General features: G+C 43.9%; 1 long non-coding RNA gene across 30 annotated transcripts in view; it reads right to left on the bottom strand.

Moving 5' to 3' along the window:
* Positions 1 to 6,590: 6,590 nt before the first annotated feature.
* LOC109273131 (uncharacterized) overlaps positions 6,591 to 10,256 on the bottom strand; it is a 133,497-nt gene continuing 129,831 nt past the window's right edge. For 27 of the 30 annotated variants that reach the window (XR_008420038.1, XR_008420020.1, XR_008420030.1 and 24 more), the window contains one exon: positions 7,231 to 8,437. This is a non-coding gene — a long non-coding RNA (uncharacterized LOC109273131). Of the gene's footprint in view, positions 6,949 to 7,227; positions 8,438 to 10,256 lie in introns of those variants that run through there. The other 3 variants (XR_008420018.1, XR_008420021.1, XR_008420022.1) reach the window with 3 other exon arrangements.

Raw genomic sequence — 10,256 nt, 5'->3', positions numbered from 1 at the left:
CTTCTGGTCTTTCCCTGACCTTCTTGCATTCTGGTGGTTAGACACAGTAGCATCAGGTGATTCAGGGAAAAGAAATATCAACAGAAGAAGAAAAAGTTTTTTCATCTCCCAAAGTTTAGATACTGGTTCCAGACACAGAATATATAAGAGGTCAGAAATAGATTTTCCCTGGGGCGCCTGGGTGGCTCAGTCAGTTAAGCATCAGACTTCAGCTCAGGTCATGATCCCCCAGTTCATGGGTTCGAGCCCTGCATCGGGCTCTGTGCTGACAGCTCAGAGCCTGCAGCCTGCTTCCCATTCTGTGTCTTCCTCTCTCTCTGCCCCTCCCCCACACATGCTCTATCTCTCTCTCTCTTTCTCAAAAATAAATAAACATTTTTTAAAAATTAAAAAAGAAGAAATAGGCGTTTCCCTTTCTCCTGAAATTAAATAAAGGTTTTGGGGATCAAAGAATAGAGGGGAGAGGAGTCCTTGAAAAGGGGCTCCTTGTCTGTCACCTGAAGGTCAGGTGAGAACGGAAGGTTGGGATTGACAGACTCTCAGAGAGTTAGGGCTCCCACAAGTGAGGGAGTCTGTGCCTTCTTTCCCAGATAGGAGCTGAGAAAGTCACAAGTCCCTAGACACTTGGTACGGTATAGGAGCAGAGGAAGTATTTACCACGTAGCCAGGAGCGACCAAGAGCCAATGGATCTGAAGGGCCTTGTGAGCAACAAGGAGCACTTCCAGGGACTAGTGATAGGAGACCAGATGAGGACAAGATGGCTCAGGTGATGCCACCAAGAAGAGGTAATGACACCGAACAGATGTTTCCTCTTCCATCTTTCAAAACTTCAACACCACATGATGCTTCATTTAAAAAAGAGAGAGAGAGATGGGGCGCCTGGGTGGCTCAGTCGGTTGGGCATCCGACTTCAGCTCCGGTCATGATCTCACGGTTTGTGGGTTCGAGCCCCGCGTTGGGCTCTATGCTGACAGCTCGGAGCCTGGAGCCTGCTTGGGATTCTGTGTCTCCTCCTCTCTCTGCCCCTCCCCTACTCATGCTCTCTCTCTCTCTCTCTAAAGAGTAAATAAACACTAAAAAAGAGAGAGAGAGAGAGAAAGCACTTAGTTGCACTTAGTTGCATTCGTAAGGGATAGAGCTACTAAGTTAGCTGAGATTAATTTGCTACCACCAGGAAGGCGGCATGCCATGGAGACAACGTTCTGGTAGAAGAGAAAGGACATTGTATGAGTGGTGTGCACGTTGTAGATGAAGTTTTATACCCATTGCACTGTTGTGATTACTGTGGAATATAGTGCAGGAAGGCACATAATTCAGTGCAAAAGTATATGCTTGTAAGTTTCTGGATAAAAGTGGGAGAAAGAAATAAGATCATAGAATCTCCTTCCCCAATACCTACCAAAATAAGCACAAATGAGAAAACAACAAAAAGCTAAAAATTCACCAGAGGCTACTTAATAAGAAAAAACTTTTTCTCTTAGTAAGAAAAAAGACAACTTTACACAACAAACTTTTAGAGTTGCCAATAAGGAAAAGAATAGAAAATTCTGATCCACTGAAACCTGGTGACCTGTCTAATCCTCGACTTCTCAAAGACGTCTTTGAGTTTGGAGAAAAGCAGACGGGAAGAGTAAGCATGTGCAAATAGACTGCCATGGGAGTCAAAGGTCAAGAACAAACATTTCGGGTGAGAAGTGTCTACACAGCATTTTTCTATTCATCTGTCCACCCATTCAACAAATAAGTGAGTGGCTACCCTGTGCCCAGCATCCCTCTTGGCAATGAATACAGCGGGGAACAGAGCTGACGAAAGTCCCTGCCCTACGTTTGAATGGCAGTTGAGCGAGGAAGCACACGATAAAAAATAAAAGTAAAACATACAGTGTCTCTGATGATGTAAAGAGCTATGAAAAAAGAATATTAGAGAAGGGGGCAGAAGGTGCCTTGTCACCCGATGTAGAAAACAGCACAGTTAGGGAAGACCTTGCCGAAATCCTGACATCTCGGCCAAGACTTGGCGAAGTTTTGTGGCTGTCTAGGAGGGTGGTCCTGGTGGGGGAGCCCCGACCCCCACCAGGGAAAGTCTTGAGGAAGACATGGGCCCGGCATATCTGAGGCTCAGCAAGGAAGCCGGTATGTCTCAAGCCTAGCAAGCTAAGGGAAAGAACAGTTCCAGGGGTCGCCACAGGGGGACACCAAGATACACTGGGGCAGTGGGTGAGATTTTGAGGATTTGGAACGGGGCAGTAACATGCTTTGATGAAGAATGTCAAAGGAGTGTTAGGACAGTGGCAATGAAAATGGAGCACCGGTGAAGCAGAGGAAATCTGTGCAGAGGGAGCAGGGGCTGCTGGGACTGGATTTGTACAAAGACGGTGGAATGAATAGGAAAACACACCCAAATGGCTGGTGGTGCGCCTAACCCAGGATACGAGGTGGATCTTAGAAGAAAAAGCGTTGCGCCGAGCAGGAGCTACAGGCCTGTCCCCAGCATCCGGAAGAGTACTCAGAAAAGGAACATCCAGTCCAATCACTTTAACTACAAGTAACAAAACAAGACCAGCTGATCGAAGGCTATCTTTTCCACACTGGATCAGAGCAAAGAGAAGGTCTGGGCCAAGCTCCGCACGCAAAGCATGAGGAAAACTCGGGGAAATGGCATTTTAACTATTCGAGCATTCTAAAACACAGAAGGAAAAGGAGACACCATCTGAAAAAGGACAATAAAAATCTCAGTGTGGTGTCATTTATACAAGACTCAAAAACAAGATGATGAAGCAATACGCTGGGATGAAAAGGAAGATGGCCGGGTTAAGGAAACAATCAGGGGCCAAAGCAACATCTTTACAGATCAAATAAATAAATGCAAACCAGCAGAGAACAGACAAGGACTTCAAAGTGGACCCACTTAAAGATCACTTATATTTCTTAAGAACAGTGCCCAACAAATGGAAGAGTGTTTCACAGATGTAATTTCACAAGTTTTTCTTTCTATTAGAAAAATACTGAATCCACACATCATGAGAAGTTAATATACTAGGGGGAAAAAACCACAATTTATACGGAGACACTGAACATACATTGATCAACATTAACTATAGAGAGTGACGTCATCTAGGCACAAAGAAGGTAGTGAGGTGGGATCCAGCTGGCCTCAGATTTCTCCCCACCGAGATTTTTTTTCTTTTTTTCTTTTTTTAAGTTTATTTATTTACTTTTGAGAGAGAAAGATATAGCAAGAGCGTGCGCACAAGCAGGGGAGGGGCAGAGAGAGAGACAGAGAGAATTCCAAGCAGGCTCTGTACTGTCAGTGCAGAGCCTGATGAGGGGTCTGAACTCACCAACTGTGAGATCATGACCCGAGCCGAAGTTGGACGCTGAATCCACTGAGCCATCCAGGCACCCTCCACACCAATATTTTTCCAGAAGAAACCAGAATAATGCCCAAAAGTCCTGAGTAGGGGAAAGTGTAACTCAAGAATATTAAAACTGAAAACATTTTCAAATCTGAAAGAATTCAGGAACTATATGAGCCCTTTGGGGAAATATACTGAAGGTTAATTCAATTACAAGATGAATTTATCTAATACACACTTGCACTCACACACACCCCCCTCTAGGGTCAAGTTATTGTTAAAAGAACTAACAATGAGGATTAAATCCATTTAAACAAAGATAAACAACAGCGCGAGAGCAAAATTATTTATTGCCGAACAGAATGTGTTATCAGTTATTTCAAGTTTAAATTTATAAGAGTAACAGAAGTCATGAGGCAAAAGAGACGGAGAGAAAATATCGGTATGAATCACTTCATCCTTTATAGTAAGAGGTGAATTAGTACTGCCTGAAAAGTTAAAAGGAAAAAAAAAATGACACTAACTTAATTGATTTCATCAAGTTTTTACTTAGCCTTACGAGAGAGATGTTTGAGGAAATACTCTTGCTGGCAGTAGAGAAAAAAAAACATGAGCTAAGTTTGAGCAATTCCTTTGGTTTCACTTCGGTTTATCTTTCTTTGGTTACATTCAAGTGAAATTAAGTAAATGTTTTATTTGAATAAGCGTGTCAAGTATGATCTCTAGTTAACTGGCTGTTTACCTACCTAAAATAGCCTTCCATACTTCTAACCTACTCATCTATGCACAGGGGTATCTGGAGTGACATCCACCAAGGGTTAATCTTGGTTATTTCTTGCTGGTGGGATTTTAGAGTGATTTGTTCTTTCTTCTTTGTGCTTTAAAGATTCTTTTTGTTTTGTTTTGAGAGGCAGACAGAGACAGGGAAAGCATGCACGAGTGGGGGAGAGGGGCAGAGAGAGAGAATGTTAAGCAGGTTCCACCCAGATGCCACCCAGGCACCCCCTTTAAGAGGTATTCTTAAAAATTATCTTTTATGAGCATTTATCACTTAATAAGAAATGAAGTTATTATTTTCTTAATGTTTGCTTTTGACGGAGAGAGAGCACACAAGCCTGGGGGGGGGGAGGGGCAGAGAGAGGAGGTCAGGATCTGAAATGGGTCCTGCACTGTCAGCACAGAGCCCAATGTGGGACTCGAACTCACCAACTGTGAGATCGTGACCTGAGCCCAAGTCAGACACTCAACCGACCGAGCGGAGCCACCCAGGCGCCCCTGAAGTTACTATGTTTTAGAGCCATATGTTTCCTTAAGGTTTATATCCTGGCAAATCACTGTTTGCTGGTATCCTGAAATGCGAATTATCATTCAGTTGCAGTTGATGGATTGCAAGCTCGTCACATGCCAAGTGTTCTGCAAAAGGTTTTCATAAGCATGGCCGTTTGCTCTGAAAGTCATCACTTTCTGAGCATGTTCCCATTTTAAGGATGAGGAAATTAAGGCTCAGATATGTCGAGTGATGACATCACACATTTCCAAGCAACTAAGAGCATAAACCCATGGTTCAAATTCCACATTCATTCAGCGGTTTTGTACTGAGGGCCCACTCTGTCCCTGTGTATTATTTATTCTCCACCATGGCATAATTCCTAGACTTCCTCCTGAAGACTAAAAATTTTGACTAGGAATTTCTTCTTTAGATGGTCAAAGGAAAGTATATGGCAGTATTTCATACCGATTCGGAGACTCTAATTCATAAACCATCCGAAAATAATGCCTCTGTTTGGCTTTCCATTCTTCTTCTCTTTGAAGACAAAATAGTTACTGATTTTGCGTATACCCTGCAGATTTATTTATTTAAAAAACAGAATATATTGAAATTGGAATCTGGGTGTTTGCGTACGATCCTCTCAGCTGCGTGTTTGCGCCTTGTGTTATTTTCTGCGTGTTGCTGTATTTCACGATTTCTAAAACAGTTTTTTAAAGAAGACTGTTAGACCCAAGCATGACTTCACAGTTTGTTTCACGCAATAAATTAAATTTTGATCTGTGATAAATAGTGAAACATAGATGTGTCACCATGTTTATATAAATGTATGTAGTAGGATTGTGTCTTACTGACCTATCGTTCTGTATCAAATCACAGCCATAAGTTAAAACTTTAACAACAAAAATGTATTATCCCGCAGATGCTGGGTCAGGAATCCAGGCACAGCTTAGCTGGGTATCTCTGGCTCACTCTCTCTCACAAAGCCAGAAGCAGTATCTTGAGTGGGACAACCACCACGGTGCTCAAATGGGGCGGGGCTGCCTCCAGACTAATCTGCGTGGCAGTGGGCAGGTCTCAGATCTTTGCTGGCTATGGATCAGAATCATTGGTTACTTAACCACATGGACTTTTCATAGATCTGTTTGCACCATGGCAGCTTGCCTCTCTCAGAATGAGGGATCTCAGAGAGAGGAAGAGAGACTCAAGATGGAAGTCACGGTCATTTTATAACCTCATTTCAGAAGCCACATTCCATTGTTTCTGCTTTATTATATTCAATGGAAGTGAATCACGGGGGCGCCTGGGTGGCTCCGTCGGTTAAGTGTCCGACTTCTGCTCAGGTCACCATCTCACCACTTGTGAGTTTGAGCCCCGCGTCGGGCTCTGTGCTGACAGTTCGGAGCCTGGAACCTGCTTCGGATTCTGTGTCTCCCCCTCTCTCTGCCACTCCCCTGCTCACGCTCTGTCTGTCTCCCTCTCAAAAATAAATCAACATTAAAAAAAATCAAGAAAGAAGTGAATCCCTAAATCCAGCCCTCGCTCAGGGGGAGGAGGGGAATTCCACCAGGGCGTGAAGAGCTGGACATGGGGGTCATTGAGAGACATGCTCACCACACACACTGGAAAGCCACGTATGAAAATGTTAACACTGGCTGCCCCAAGTGCTGGGTTGGAATTATGGGTCTCTTTTAATATTATTCTCCTTACTTCTCTGCTTGTCTAAGTTGGCCATGGTGAAGAAGTAGAAAGGGTCGAAAGCACAGACTCTGTGGTTCAATTCTGCTTTTGTTATTCACCACCTGGATAAGACATCGCCTTGCCGAGCCTCAGTTTCCCCAATGCCTATTTCTTACAGTCGTCATGGAGAGCGACATAACCTATATATAAAGCACTTACACAGTCTCACATTTTATGAGCTTATTAAGTGTAGGCGTTGATCACTAAGGAATACATATTTTTTGAAATACGAAAAAAAAGGTGGGTACAAGGCATACGAGAACAAAAAAGCGTTAGGCCATTTAACCTTGCACTTACGGTTTCACCAGCAGGGGAGGGATATGAACACCTAAGACACAGGAAAAGTGAAAGCGTACTCTATGCAAATGCTAAATTATGTAGATCAGACCATTAAATGAAGACATTAGAAATGGAAAATGGGATATGGGGCAGTTGTGGGGAGGGATACATTTCCGAGGAGGCAGGGCAAGCTGAGGATCTGATTCTGGTCATTTCCTCTTTTGCTGAGTGCGTCCTCCAAGTCAGCCACTGTGGAGAAGGCGTTGAGCAAGGCAGAATGTCCGCCTCTTCAGAAAACTCATAGTCTAGAAGGCAGACACATCAGTAAAGAGATCCTTGTAAGATATTTGGTGGCTTCAGAGATCGAAGCAAACATTTAATCAACAGCTATTCATCGAGCACCTACTATGTGCCAAGCATTATAGAAGATGCTAGAAACCACTGCCCTCAAAGAGTTCAGTACGTCGTAGTGCTGGAGAAGGATAATAAACAGGACAATGTAACGAATGCTAAGATGAACGGAGTCTTTTTTTAATATTCATTTATTCTTTAGAGAAAGAGAGAGAGGTGGGGTGGGGGGAGCAGACAGCGAGGGAGACACGGAATCCAAACCAGGCGCCAAGCTCTGAGCTGTCAGCACAGAGCCTGACGCGGGGCTCGAACTCACTAACCGTGAGATCATGACCTGAGTCAAAGTCGGACGCTTAAGCGACTGAGCCCAGGTGCCCAGGTGCCCCCACAGTCTTTTTTTCAAAGAGATTCCATGACATGGGAGAGATGTGTGGTTTAGGAAGTCAAGGAAGATTTTGTCTGATAGGTCACATCTTAGCTGAAACCATGGTAGCCAAGCCAAAGGTTAACAGAGGGGAGTTCTAGTCAAAGGACTATCTCAAGCACAGGGTGCTATGACAGCCCAGAGAAAAAATGACATAAGTGACAGACTACAGTCTGGAGGGTTTAGACAGGTTCATCAAGGCCAGGTGATGGAGCGTTCAAAACCACAAACAACAGGAAACAGGGTGCCTTTCTAAAATTTGCAGGGAGCAATGACTTCGTGCAAACTCCATCTACGGACAGCCTTGTGTTTCCTTCTGAGGAAGTGTGAATCAAGGGTGAGCTCAACACCCAGGTAGGAGGTGACCTTGACATCAGAGGTTGAATTCACCTGGAGCCATCCTTCCAATGATGATGTCCTTAAATGCCAGTGACACCCCCCCCCCAGGCTAGAAGTCCACTGTAGCTCACTCTAAGCTCTGCAGAACCGCGTGATGCCTATAGAAACAATGAGTTTCATGCATCATAGAGTACTGAAGAGAATGAGAGAGAAAAGAGAACTGTCGAAACAAACAAAACCACACCGGGACTCAACTGGGGTCCTCGGAGAAGGCATGCTCTGAGAGGGAGGGGCCAGTAGAAGCAGAGCAGAGCCAGGAACATCACAGGAGCAGTAATCGGTCCCCAGCCCAGTGGCACAACAACGGTCGGACTCCACTATTCCAAAACGGTGCAGGGCCGATTTGGACCAGTTTCTTCAGCTTGTTGACCCCCGTTTCACACCTGTGGAGTAAAGATGGTGGCCTCTATTTCACAGGCTGCATGGACAAAGCGAGATCGTCTTTATGAAAGAAGCAGTATCCACCTGCAAGCTTCTTTGCCGATCATTATTCGAACAGAGTGTCACTGTGAAGGCTTGGCCTCCAGAGTCCAAGCGTGGGTTCAAATCCCGGTCTTGCAATTACTAGCTGTGTGGTTGTAAGCACGTTACGTAACTTCTCCGGGTCTCCAATTCCTTGTCTCTAAAATGGGGGAAATAACAGCAGCTACTTCGTAAAGGGTTTTAGGAGACACAAATGATTAATTTATTTAAGATGCTAACACAACGCAGGCGTATAGTCAATTCTCAGCAAGTATCAGCTATTACTGTTATTGTAGCAGCTGTTGTTGTTATTGTAATAGTAACACCAGTACCATTTCTGGACTCTATGACCTTGATTTTTAGAACATGCCGACGGGGGTAGAAAAGTACCGTATGAACGTAAATGACATTTAATTAGCTCCTCAAAGCCACTTCCTGTATGTTATGCTTTTCTCTTTTTTTAAACGTTTACTTATTTATTTTTAAAGACAGAGATAGTGGAGGAGGGGCAGAGAGAGAGGGAGAGAGAGAATCCCAAGCAGACTCCGTCCTGTCGGCGCAGAGCCCGACGTGGGGCTCGATCTCACCAACTGTGAGATCATGACCTGAGCTGAGATCAAGAGTCGGACACTTAACTAAGTCCCCCAGCTGTCCCATATTTTATGCTTTTCAAATATAATAGCAAGTTTGCAGCATTATTTGCATATGAAATATGAGAAAAGAAAAAACTTGGAAAAGTTACATAAATTTCTCAGGATCACACTCCAGAAGAGTCTATGCAAGGAGTGGTCTCAAAGTTCCTGGTGCTAAATTCAGGGCTTTTCCTGATAAGCTGAGCTATCTCTCTGTACTGGGTATGCTGTGTTTTAAAAAGAGTAATTTTGATGGGGCACCTGAGTGGCTCAGTCGATTGGGCGTCTGACTTCGGCTCAGGTCATGATCTCACAGCTCGTGAGTTCGAGCCTTGCGTCGGGCTCTGTGCTGACAGCTCAGAGCCTGAGGCCTGCTTCGGATTCTGCGTTTCCCTCTCTCTCTCTCTCCCCCTCCTCCACTCATGCTCTGTCTCTCTCTGCCTCAAAAATAAATAAACGTTTAAAATAAATAAATAAAAATAAAAAGAATAATTTTGAGGGGTGCCTGGTTGGCTCAGTCAGTTAAGCTTCTGACTCTTGGTTTCAGCTCAGGTCATGATTTCACAGTTTGTGAGCTCGAGCCCCATGTTGGGCTTTGTGGGGGTCGAGTGGAGCCTACTTGGGATTCTCTCTCTCTCTCTCTCTCTCTCTCTCCCTCCCTCCCTCTCCAAACAAATAAATAAACTTTTTTTTTTAAAGAAGAATTTTGGGGCATCTCACCAGGATTTCCCTTTAGGTTGAGCTAAAATCAAACTGTGTGGTGTTAGCGAGTCTTGTCGTTCCTTTAAAATGCGTTTGTTTTCTCTGGGATTGCCTTTCAGATTTCTCCTCCAAGAAGAAATTTTCAATTAACCATTAGCTTATGTTGCAAACATTTGTTTTTAAATGCACTCATTCATTCTTGTAGGTGATTAAGGATGATGGGTATATAAATATACAAGTACATAAATGACAAGCCAAACCATGTACATATGGTAATTTAATTTTGAGATGAGTACCGTGTTTATGCACTTCTATCAGGCCGCCTACTTTTGATGAATGTGCAATTTCTTACCCACCATTTTATCACTGCCAACATTTAAGTAAATATCCAAAGTGCGGTGCTAGAGAAAGCCATCTATGCCATACAAATAATTTGCAGCTGAGGAAAATAAGCAGTGGGCCCTTTCTAGATTCTAAATCTGGTAAATTAGTTGCTCCCTGCTATACGTGCGGCACGTTTAGCAGGTGTCCAGTGATTTGAACCATGCCCCTGGGGGCAGTGACATTGATCGTAGATGCACTCATACATTTCGGAGAAAGTCCAACCATGTGTCTGAAAATTGCCAAGAATATCTCAGAAGCT

Source organism: Panthera pardus, unplaced genomic scaffold (assembly GCF_024362965.1).
Source record: "Panthera pardus isolate Hobbes unplaced genomic scaffold, ASM2436296v1 HiC_scaffold_7, whole genome shotgun sequence".
NCBI classification, from domain to species: domain Eukaryota; kingdom Metazoa; phylum Chordata; class Mammalia; order Carnivora; family Felidae; genus Panthera; species Panthera pardus.
This window is presented reverse-complemented; position numbering and strand designations above follow the sequence as displayed.